The sequence below is a fragment of the Microtus pennsylvanicus genome, chromosome 4 (assembly GCF_037038515.1).
Source record: "Microtus pennsylvanicus isolate mMicPen1 chromosome 4, mMicPen1.hap1, whole genome shotgun sequence".
In the NCBI taxonomy this organism is placed as follows: Eukaryota; Metazoa; Chordata; class Mammalia; order Rodentia; family Cricetidae; genus Microtus; species Microtus pennsylvanicus.
The window spans coordinates 44,607,872-44,620,257 of NC_134582.1; the positions used below are offsets into that span (position 1 = coordinate 44,607,872).

The window sequence follows — 12,386 nt, forward strand, 5'->3', positions numbered from 1 at the left end:
CCCCCCCCCAGGCCCTATTCAGTGGCGAGAGCAGCGACAGGCAGGTTAATAAAACAGGAGCCGCGTGAGGAGCCCGGCTGTGGGCCGAGGTCCCAGCGTGGTGGCCCGCCCAGAGGAGAGAGGACAGTGGGGGTGGGGAGTGAGGAGCTCGCTGGAGCGCAGTTAGTGCCCGCCCCACTCCAGCCAATCAGGGGCTCCACCCACTGCAGGTGCTGGGGTTGTGCCCGCTCTGGGATATTGGGGGTTCATTTTCTCATAGTGCGCCTTCCCACAATGGCCTCTAGGGGCAGTGTCACCACCCCCAACAGAACCTCAGGACCCCAGTAACTGGGATGGGAGAAGGCTGGGGATGGGGGAGGATAGTACTGGCTGTGAAAGGCTGGGACTGGGAAGGAAGAGTAGAGCGAGTTGCGGTTGAGACAAGAGTGGTGTCGCTCTTGACGATGGGGAAGGTGACAAGGGGGGAAGAGGAAAGAAGTAGGAAGGAGGCAGCTGGCAAACACTGCGTTGTTTGGAATAGAAGAAGAGTGGAGCATGGGGCGCAGAGATGAGGTGGGGTAGGTACAGAGAGGGGCTTCAGAGGGTGCAAGGTTGAAGGCCGAGAGGAGAGGGATTGGAGCTGGGACTATAGGAAGGAGGGGAAGAGGGCTTGAAGGTTTAATAAGGGCAGACATTGTTCAGCACGGCCTCAGGCTGACCACAGGTGCCCAGCCCAGAGCCTGGGGAATAGGTGCCTAGTATGTGCCCACTGCATAAGCACAGCAGGGGAGGAATGGGGCGGGAACTGGTGGCCTATGGTTGCTGCGAATATCTGCTGGAGTCAGCAGCCCCAGCAGCACCACTCCTCCCCAGTATCAACCCAGTGTTTACTGTCAAGTCTGTGCTGCAGGCTGACAGGGATGACCTCATTGAGCACTTACAATAATCCTTTGAGGCAGGCCTATTACGACAACCACCAGAGATTCAGAGAGGTTGAGGAACTTATTCAAGGTCACAGGGTGCTGATTCTGCCACAGACGTAGAGGACACGCAATCAGAAGCTGGATCTGGAGTCGAGTCTTTCTGGCTAGAGAGTCAAACCATACAAACAGGTGGGTGATAGGGTGAGCAAGGCGTTCGAGGATGGATCTGACTGGGGATCAGGACCCTGGCTGCCATCTGTAGCATCACCTGGCTCTGCCCTCAGTGCTCTCTGCTGGGGGAGATGCTAGATTTGCTGAGGTTTTTGTTGTTTTGTTTGTGCATTGTTACAGTTGAAGCATCACGGGGCAGGCATAGAGGCCCGATAGAGGTTCTCAGACACTGTCCTTGAAAATCAACTGTTTTAAAGCACCGGGGAAGCCTAGAGCTACTGCCCCAAGGCCTGAACTGGAAAAACATTGGGGAGGGGGAAAGCAGCTTGGCCCTAAGTTAAGTGTGGTGGCACAGATCTGCAATCCCAGCATGCAGGAGGTGGAGTCAGGAAGGAAGATCAGGAGTTCAAGGTCACAGGGGTAGTTCAAGGCTACCATGAATTATAGGTCTTTAAAAAAGAATGGCTTGGCTCTAGGTCCATCTGTGATGTGGCCTTGGATGAATATTGTAAGTTCTGTGAGCTTCAGTTTCCTCATCTAAAAGATGGGAACACATGCGCTAGTTGGTGACACAGGTCACAATGGAATGATGCCTGGGAAATGCCTGGCCTGTAGAAAGTCCTTGGTTATTGTGGCTTCCTTCTTTCCAGCCAAGAGGTCTCTTTAGATGCCGATTCTCCTGAGAAAATTGTAGCACCACACTCCATGCCCAGGAGGAAGGAACTTCCCGAATAGTTGGGTCTCTACTGTCCCGACTTCCAAGAATGGAGACAGCCTCCTCGCCTGAAATATGGTGGGGCAGGAATCTTCCTCTCTCTAAAATGGGATGGACAGAGGATCCAGGCTGAGTCAGTGAACGGGATCACTGTGTCATGTCTCCCCAGAGTCTGCCTCCCTGTTTCTGACCCACCGGGGGGGGGGGGGGGAACACCACTAAGAGAGGCTAAACCTCTCAGCAGAAGCTCTGAGCTTCTCAGGCCACCCACTGGTGGCTGCTGTCCCTGCAGCCTGCGGGCTTGGGGACTGAGGGACAGGCCACCAGCTAGAAGCCCAGGCCAGGGAGGGCACAGGCAGCTGCTGCAACCTGAACACTCGATAAACCATTAATTCTTAATAAACGACAGGCTGTGCATTATTTAACAATAATGATACTTTCTGTTCCATTATAGATTAAAACACCGGCCTCTTCTTATTAATCCTGCATTTCAAAAGCTTGTAAATCCTGCACAGCCAGAGGAGATAAAAGCAGGCTCAACCCCATCCCAGGGTTGACACACTTGCACTGACACAGTGGCTCATCAGCTTAGCCCAGATGCACACACTCGTGTGCCCTGGGCTCACCCACAGCCCAGTTCCTGGACGACATCATCACACCTGCTGTGGATCGCATGCCTCAATCCCTCCCCCTCTTACACACACACACACACACACACACACACACACACACACACAGAGAGAGAGAGAGAGAGAGAGAGAGAGAGAGAGAGAGAGCCTGCCTTTCCATTCTCTACCTCTCCCTCTTTTATCTTCACAGCATTCCACCACACACAACCATAATATGCACATAATATGAGATTCTATTCTCATATGGGTTTTGCATTTCTCAAGGGTCCTGGGGAGGGGGTGGAGAGAGGAGAAGATCAATCATAGGGAGAGGAAAAAGAAAAGGTGCACAGAAAAGAAGGGAGCAGATATCTCGAGCCCACAAAGGCCGGCAGCTTCTGAGCGCAAGTCGTCTCGACATGCTGAGAATTGCACAGGGTTCCTGCAGAGTGGCCCCCACTGAACGCACACAGCCCTCTGTATGTCCCTCAAGTTCTGCTTACACACCCTCTGGGACAGAAAGCTCAGTCTCACTAGAGACAGCGTCTGCATTGCTGCAGTGTTCTAGAAGCCAGGCTTGGTGGTGCACGCCTAAAGTTCCAGCACCAGGGAGGTGGAGGCAGGAGGACTAGACGTTCAGTGCCACCCTCTGCTACATAATGACTTAGAGACCCACCTGAGCTACAGGAGACCTTGTCTCAAAAATCAAAGTACAAACAGACAGACAACACAAAGCTTCCTCAGGAGAAGCCAATCTTGGCTTTATATTCTCTCTGGCACATGGCGGGTCTTTGGGAAGGGAACAGCTGCCAGGGGTTCACTCTCTGGAGAAAGCGCGTGTCCATGCGACCTCGGGTTGAACTGTGCCTTTATCTCGATGCCCTTCATCTGTGCAGCCAGGGCTCCAAACCACAGCCCTCTCCGTGGTGCAGGCAGAACAGAGGCCAGTTAGCCATTCTTTCTGTGGAGAGTCAGAAACCATAACTAAGGAGTTCGGGAGAAAATCTACCATGACCTTGGGTGCCTTGACCAAGGTCACTGCAAAACAATCTGCATTTATGGAACTTTTGCAAATTCTGCATACCCTGTTGCATGCCCGTACTCCATTCCATTCTTGGAAAGTGTTTCTGCTCTTTCTGCAGGTGAGGAGGAGTTAGCTTGGTTGTGGGCACACAAGTACACAAGCGGTAACTTGAAGCCAGAACTTGAAGCAGTTACTATACGATTTTTTAAAATTTTTATGTGCATTGGTGCTTTGCCATGGGTGTCGAGTCCCCTGGAACTGGAATTACAGACAGTTGTGAGCTGCCCCACCTGGGAATTGAACCCTGGTCATCTGGAAAAGCAGCCAGTGCTTATAGCCCCTGCGCCATCTCTCCAGCCCCCACTGTCTGGCTTTTAACCTCTCCTCAGAGTTAAGAGTTTTTTGGGTCATCTGAACCCCCAAAGCCAGTAGGACTGGTACAAGCCAAGCTGAACTCTCACTCCTAGATTGGATTCCAGGTGCCCAGCAGACTCTCCAGGAGGAGGTATGAAGATGGAGTCCATGTGGATAAAGGTAGATCATGGCTTCTCTGTTTTACTTACTGGTCTCCCCCCAGTAGAAGAGGAAGATACACCCCAAGCAGCCAGAGGGGTTCCCTTTGTACTATGGCAGCTTGTTTTTTCTGTTCCCTCTCCTCCTCCTTTTGACCAGATTTCACAATGTAGATCAGGCTGACTGTGGCTTTCATCCATCATCCTGCCTTTCTGCTCCCAGAGTGCTGTGATTACAGGCATGTGCTAGCCAGGGGAGCCAGGCAAGTCCACCATACAGGGTGATTGGCTGAGGCTGAGTGGTTAAGTCAGTGAGTGGTATCCATGTTCATCTTGCTCAGGACTCTTAGAACTGGTCTGAGATGTTTCCTAAGAGCAGATCAGGGGGTAGAGAGACAGCTCAGGCATTAAGAGCCCTGGCTGCTCTTCCAGAGGACCCAGGTTTCGTTCCCAGCACCATACTGCAGCTAACAACCATCTCTAAGTAGCTCCAGTTCCAGAAGTCATCTGTAACTGCAGTCCCAGGGGAACTGACGCCCTCTTCTGGCCTCCACAAGTACTGAATGCATATGGCATATGCACGCGCGCGCGCGCGCGCGCGCGCGCACGCGCACACACACACACCCACACACCAAAAGGATCAAATGAGGGAGGCTGGGGATGTAGCTCACTTTGTAGAGTATGCCTATTGTGCTAAAAAGCCCTAGGATCTATCCCCATACCAGATAGGCTCAGTGATGCATGGCTATAATCCCAGGCCTGGAGAGGTAGAAGCAAGCAAAGGGGGAGAAAGTATGTAGGAGGTTTGAATGTCTGGTGTGGAGGTCTGGACCTATACAGAATCCCAGTACCTGAAGGTAAAGGCTGGAGGATTACAAATTTGAGGTCAGTCCAGGCTAAATGATGAGTTCCAGGTCAGCTATAGTAACAAAGTGACTCCCTGTTTCAAATGCTACCCCCCCCCAAAAAAAGACAAAGAAAAAAGTCATAGCCGAGTGTGTGAGCCCATGTGTGTGTGAGCCTGTGTGTGTGTGTGGTGTGTGCAGGATAAATGGGAGAAGGGGAGGCGTCTTTAAGAAGCACAGAGATGGGGTGGGAAGCTAAGCAGTTTTCTTCCTTTTCGGAAAGGCACAAGTGGGAAATTTGATTTGATCCCTTGTGGCTTTTGGGCCAACCCCTGAGTGAAGTCAGATCGCTTTTACAAAGGAAAATTTTATCCATTTTCTGGGTTTTATGGAGCTTCCACAATGAGAGAGACCTCTCCTGTTGGTGCTTAGCGAGGATTTCTCTGCGTGGCCTACAGTGACGCCGTGTAATCTCCCAAAAAATATGGTGCTAATATTCGCCGGGTTAGGGTTAGTTATTTTTATGTCTCTGTCATTTTGTTTCTCGGCAGCCCTTTCCGCCGCCTGAGAAGGATGCGGCGGACACTTTATTTCCACAGTCATATTTTTTAATTTGATCAAAGCAAATTTCACTTGTTCTCTGTATAAATTATTTAACTCATTTCTTTTAGGTTAAATGTCTCAATAGAAAGATAGAAAGTCCCTCCGTTACATTTTCTGCTAGGATTTTAATCAGTGCCTTCAGATTGTATGAACTTCTTTCTCTGGCTCCATCCTTCTCTGTCTGGGGAGTTTGTGTCCCCAGCTCCCTTTCCCCTTGGCTCCCTTCTCTCCCTGCCCCTACTCTTTACCAATGCTTCCTGAGTCTGGGACTCCGGATGACTCTGGATAAGAACATGGCAGGCCAGCTTTTGGAGCCCCTTGAAAATCCTGGCCCCCTCCACTGCATGGCATGGCCTGTGGCCTGCTGAGTTGCCCTACAACCTACAGTCGCTGCTCCAGCCTCTGGTGGGACCTGGACCCCATACCCATTCTCTTTTTCTTGGGGTTGTAGTATTTGTGTGTGTATATATATGTGAGTGTGTGTATGTATGTGAGTGTGTGTATGTGAGTGTATGTGTGTGAGTGTGTGTATGTGAGTGTGTGTATGTGAGTGTGTGTATGTGAGTGTGTGTATGTATGTGAGTGTGCGTGTGTGTATGTGTGTGTGTGTATGTGAGTGTGTGTGTGTGTGTGTGTATGTGTGTGTGCGTGGACAGGTTGGGTCCAGAAGTATGTTTCCTTGGGCACCATCCAACTCCCCCCAACACCTTTTTTTTTTTTGAGCCAGGATTTCTCATTAACCTAGAACTCACCCGCAGGCTAAGCTGAATGGTCACTGAGCCCCAGCGTCAGTCACCTGCACTGTCTCTGCCTTCCCAGTTTCAGGATTACAGTGCACATCGCTGTGCTTGGCTTTTCACATGTGTGTAAGGGATAGAACTTAGGTCTTCATGATTTCTAGGCAAATACTTTATGGGATGAGCCATTTCCTCCGAACCTTTCCCCTCCCTTTTTTCTTAGTTTTTTTTTTTTTCCCCAGACAGGGTTTTTCTGTGTAGCCTTGGCTGTCCTGGAACTCATTCTGTAGACCAAGCTGGCCTCAAACTCACCAAGAGCTGCCTCCCGAGTGCTGGGATTAAAGGCGTGCAACACCACCACCCAGCTCCTATTTATTATTTTTAAAAAATGCTTTCCTGGGGATTGAACCCAGGGCTTTATGTTTGCTAGGCAAGCATGCTATCACTGAGCTTTATGGCTAAATTTTAATATATGAGCCCTGAATTCTAGCTGTTTCCTAACTGAAAGATCTTTACTCTGACAGGCCCCTGGGAGCTGTTCCCTAGGTCCCAGGTCTCCTGGTGTATATACAGACTTTCTCCTTATGCTTCCCCTGTTAAAAGTATGGGGTTGGTGAGTAGGTAGGGCCTCTGGCATAAGTATGGGTGGGGGTGAGGAGCTGTCCCAAAAGAAGGCAGGAAGAGTCATGATGTCCCTCACTTTGGCAGTCCACAGCCTCAAATGTTGGCTGAGCAGAATCCAGGCAGGCAACCTCACTACCCCAGATCCTCTCCCTTCCTCACCTCCCATTGCTTTAGCCAAGTGAGAGTCTCCTGTGGGAATTTCTTTTCCTTTTACTTTAAAAACACACAGTGATTAACAAAGGGCTGCTATTAACCATGACAAGTCGGAAATTACAATAAAGTCAGCAGAGTCCACGAGCAGCGGGGAGATGCCGGTGGGCCAGGCTAAGGCAGAAGAGAGGCCCCTGTGCCATCCAGGGCTTTCTTCTCAGCCACCGAAGCACTTGGTTTAGTCTGGAAGTCTTCAGCCCAGCCCAGAGTGCTGCACAGGTCAACCCAGGCCTTAGGTCCAGCTGCTCCTACTTCCTGTCCGGAAAAGTCAGTCCCGGCCATTCTTCCAGCCTCAGGGGTTGCCCTTTCATGAAAAGCTTAAATAATAGGGTCATGGCCCATGGCTGACTGGGGCTTGTCGGTGAGGATGTGACCTTTGCTCCTGGACAGGACCAGAGATTTCCCTTCAGGGTCACTCTAGGTTCTACAAAGCCTTGGACACCGAGGATCAAAGAAAGCCCTTGGGACTGCTAGGCCACAGTGTTCCTCCTCATGTCTGTAGAGCAGCTCTGGGGCTCTTATGTCTGCCTTCCCTCCAACACAGCCGAGGATGCTAGGAAGGAGTGGGCTTATTGCTGCCATTGCCGGGAAGTCTGGTTCTAATCTGACTGCAGCTGGTCCCAGTGCAGTTTTCTGTAATTTCTCCTAGCGAGTTTCTGATGGGCTTAGAGAGGGATTACATGCTTCTTTTATTTTTCAGATGATGAAGCTAAGGCATAATCACACCGCCAGGGTGGGGCAGGGCTGTGGCTTAAAATGTAGTTTTATTTTCCCAATGGTTTCTGTCTCCTTGTGTCTCCCAATCTCCGAAAAGATGGATGCCCTAGGGCTAAAGAGGTAAACTGACTTCCTTTCTGTTCCATGCCCACCCAACAGAAGGCATCTCAGCCTGCTTCCGTCCTCACCAGACAACTGTAAATTGTGCTATCATTGTAGATTTTACTTTGCTTTTTGTGTTTTTGAGACAGGATCTCAGGTACCCAAGGCTAGCCTAGAACTGCCTAAGTAACCTGAGCTGGCCTTGAACTTTTGATCCTCCCAGGATGACAAATGTGCACCTGTCTCTTCAAGCAGATGTTAGCCCTGGGGAAACCGAGGCTTGGAGAAGTACAGAGCTTTGCCCAACACTGGAAGACTGGCAGTGACAGAGCCAGAACTTGAATACAGTTCTGCCTGTCTGTAGTCACCCTGCCCTGAGGTCCTCACCGAAAGGTCAGACGCAGCCAGACTTGAAGTCTGCAGCAGTGAGTCCAGCGGGGGAGTGTGGAGTTGGAGAAGCTCATTAGCAGAGAAGCTGACACAGCCGTCAAGAGCCCAGCCTTGGCCAGCCCCGCCGACTCCCAGCTACGGTGTAAACAGCCTTACTAATTCTCCAGACTCAATCGCTGTCCCTGATGGATTTCCCGTCATTACTCCTGAGTGAGTGACAACCTGCTCAGACACCTGCCTTCCCGGCTGCCTTCTGAGAGGTTCAGAAATCAGAATGCTTTGCTCCCTAAGTTGATTTCAACTTGTCCTAAAGTCATTTTAATTGGTGAAGCGTCAGAGGCAATTTGGATAACTTTCTGAGAGCCCTTTACTGCTAGCCCTGGGCCGTGTGTGTGTGTGTGTGTGTGTGTGTGTGTGTGTATGTGTGCAATGACACTTTAGCTGGGGTGGCACTTTACCTGCCCCTGATTGGTCAGGAAACCGAGCCGCATACATTGCTTAGGTGCTCCTTGCTGCGGTTTCTAGGCTGGTTCCTGAGGATAACAAGATTCATTTTCTCAATGGCTCTGACAGATAGGATTGTTATTGTTATTACACTCATATACCACCTTGCCTCCGAGGAGCTTAAGGCACTTTACAAATTTGAAAATTATCTAATAATCTCCCAGCAACCCTGAGAGAGGAGAGAAGCAGCAGAGAGCTGCTCTTTGCAGCAGTCAGAAGACCCGATAGCCCCTGCTGGCCAGCACATGACCACAGTGGGACCCGGATGCCTCAGGATCCTGTTCTAGCTGCAAGAGAAGGAAGAGGAGGAAGATGATCTGGGGGTGTGAAGAGGAGGAAGGGGGAGAGGGGCCCTGGCTCCAAAGGACAAAATCCAATGGGAGGGAGACGAGTTGTGCACAGTTTTCTTTAAAGATACACAAAATGAGAAGAAGCAGAAGGCTCCCAGGGGCTTTCTGGTAAGAGAGCTGAAATTCAAAATGGAAATGTATGAGCTGGGGATTATAGCTCAGTGGCGGAGTACTTGCCTAGCGAGCAGGAGTCTCTGGATTCAAGCCCCACAACCTACCCTCAAATCAAAATGGATATCTATCAGAGCAGGGACCTGAGCAGAAATACCTAGAAGCCCCCATCCCAGATCTCAATGGCTACTGTTAGATGGTTATGGGAAGCCTCTGCGGGCCTCTGGTTTTTCACCTGCCAGCTGAAAATGTGACATTAGGTCTCTGCCAGCCTGACATCCTATGATTCCGTCTTTCTTTCAGCTCCCTCATGCCAGAGGTGGTGTCAGTAATTGCAGCACCTCTACTAAGCATGAAGGGGAAGCTACCATCAAAATGATGGAAGGGTGGCGCGGCTGTTGAGGCGCTCCTTGTCAGGATTAGGGGTTTATGATGGTTTTAAGCAGTACCCTTTGGGGAACAGGCGTAGCAATGCCGCTGAGATCTGGGCTTGGATACGGGCCAATGACATAACTGCTGTTTATGACAGTTAGGCAAATGGCCTAACAGACAAATGACCCTCTGTTTTCTCATTTGTCACAACATAGTGCGAGTGTGACCTTCTGTGAGTGCTGTGAGTCAAGATGGACTGGAAGGGTGTGTGTAAATATCTTAGCTGAGTGCCCAGCCCCTTAGCCACGAAGAGAGCAAAGGTGAGGATGAGACCCGGCTTCTGCTGAGATACTTGCCCTCGCTCAAGTGCTGGGAAGCTTGGGGATATTCAGAGGAAGGTAGCAGGCTGGGGTTTGGGTGGGACAATGAAGCAGGGGCTGGCAGCAGGCGATGATATTCTCTTAGCTGTCTCCTTTTCATCCCCCTCCACCTAGGACCACGGGTCACAGCTCTTAGTCCCACCCTGTCACCATGGCCATCATCATCATCATCTCCCTCACCTTGACTCGTGTTGGGTCACTGCCAGCGACACTCTTCCTCATTCTGCTCCCCCCCCCCCCAGAAAGCACTTCTCCTGAGTATGCATGGGGATTTTGGTGATGTTAATCTCACCAGGCCGAAGCTGCTGCCTGGTGAGGTGAGCCTGGCTTCAGAAAGGGCCCATCTGACCTGGATGTTCCACAGAGACAGACCACAGAAGGAGCATCAGTTAGGACAGGGAGCTGGAGCAAGCAGAGGGGCTCTTGTGGGCGTAGAGAGGAGATGAGGGAGGCTTTTGCACGACTCTCCATTTGTCTCAGAGAAATGAGTATAGTCGACCTTGGATCCTAGGAGGGATCCGTGCTGGGACTGCTTCACCACTGGTTGCTTAAATCTATGGCTGTCCAATCCTTTGTATAAAATGTTGTAGAATTTGCATAGAGCTCTAGCAGTCCTGCAGCATATTTTAAATCATGCCCAGATGACTTATAATGCCTAATACAATGTAAATGCTGTGTAAAGAGTTGCTGCACTGTGTTGTTTAGGGAATAATAGCAAGGGAAATCGTCTCAACATGTTCAGTATAGATGTAATCTTCCCCACAAAGATTTTCTAATCAAAGATTGTTGAATCCACAGATGTGCAACCGATGGGCATAGAGGACTGGTTGTACTCTCTGTTATTTTTCTCTCTCTTTTTCTCTCTTTCTATGTATGTATATGTGTGTATAGCTATACACACACACACAAATGTGTATACACACATACACACATATTATATTGAACTTAACGAAGAGATTCTGAGACATCCAACCTACTGTGGACTTGGATTCACTCATTCATTCAACAAATGTTTATTTGTTTACTTATTTACTTTGTGAGTTTGTAGGTGCAGGTATGTCTACTTGCATGTGGAAGACAGAAATCAACCTTAGAGATGTCATTTCTTGGGTGCTACCTACCTGGAGCTTTTGGGGAACACCTTTTTTTGTTTTTTTGAGACAAGGTTTCACCATTTAGCTCTGGCTGTCCTGGCACTCTCTTTGTAGACCAGACTGGCCTCTAACTCACAGAGATATGCCTGCCTCTGGCACACCCCCCCCGCCTCCCCAGTGCTGGATTTAAAGGCATGCGCCACCAAAACCCTGCTTTGGGGACACTTTTAAAAATACATCATTATAATTTTGCATATGTGTGTGACATGTATGTATATGCATGTACCTGTGGGTGGCCATACATGTGTCTGGAGGCTCAAAAATTAATGACAGATGTCCTCCTTAATTGCTTTCTACTTTATTTATTGAGGCAGTGTCACTTGCTGAACCTAGAACTCACCAACTCTGGATAATGTATCTGTCTAGTCTGCTCCAGAATGTTCTCTCTCTCTGCCGCCTAAATTTTGGGATTGCACTTAGCCTCCACACCTGTCCCACATCTACCTGGTGCTTGGAGATCCCACCCCTGGTCCACACGCTTGCACAGAAAATGCTTTATCCAGCGAGGCATCCACCCAGCCCACACCTTGTGAGACTGGCTTTGAACTTATCAATTAGGCAAGGCTGGCTCCAGGGATTCACCTGTCTCCACCTCCCCAGTGCTGGGATTATGAGTCCATGACATTACCACTGCTTTTAAAAAATGTCTTCTGGGAGTCAGACTCACATCCTCACGTGTGCATGGTAGGTGCTTTACCAACTAAGCTACCATCCAATTCCTCCTCCTCTCTCTCTGTGGTGCTGGGATGGAACCCAGGCTTTGTCCACACCAGACAGGCACTCAGCCACTGAACTACATCCAAGCCCCAGCAAGCGCCGTCTCTGTCCAGCGGGTGTGCTAGCTGCCATGACAGCAGACCGGGACCCTGTCCTTCTGACGCTGAGAGCGAAAGGAAGGAGAGATGTGGAGCTGACACACGAACACAGAAAGCAATGGTTTTAAATATGACTCATCCAGCCCACCATGCATTTAACAGTATCTAAGAGAGCAAAGCCAAAGCGCCAGCTCCAGATTACTGGCCAGGGAAGCTTTCTGGTGGGCGTGCGCAGCAGGAACTGTTCAGGTATGTATTGGCAATAGGGCACAGGAGCAATGAGCTCTTAGGAGGTGGAGGCAGGCAGATCTCTGAATTCAAGGCTAACCTGGTCTACAGAACGAGTTCCAGGACAGCCAGGGCGACAGAGAGAAATGCTATCTTGAAAAAAAAACCAAACTGACTAACTAACAAACAAAAACAAAATTAAAACCAGAAATCTACTAAATGCATTGTGAAAGAGCTGTGGATGTAGCGCCTTTGGTAGCATGCTTTTGTAACACGCACAACAGCCTGAGTTCTCTTCCTTCCAGTCTGCCT

At 49.9% G+C, this 12,386-nt stretch overlaps 1 long non-coding RNA gene across 1 annotated transcript; it reads left to right on the forward strand.

The window, feature by feature from the left end:
* Window positions 1–526: 526 nt before the first annotated feature.
* Window positions 527–11,103, forward strand: LOC142848668 (uncharacterized). Its single transcript, XR_012910446.1, has 3 exons — window positions 527–1,091; window positions 8,026–8,370; window positions 9,992–11,103. It is a non-coding gene; the product is annotated as an uncharacterized LOC142848668 (long non-coding RNA).
* The last annotated feature ends 1,283 nt before the right edge of the window (window positions 11,104–12,386 follow it).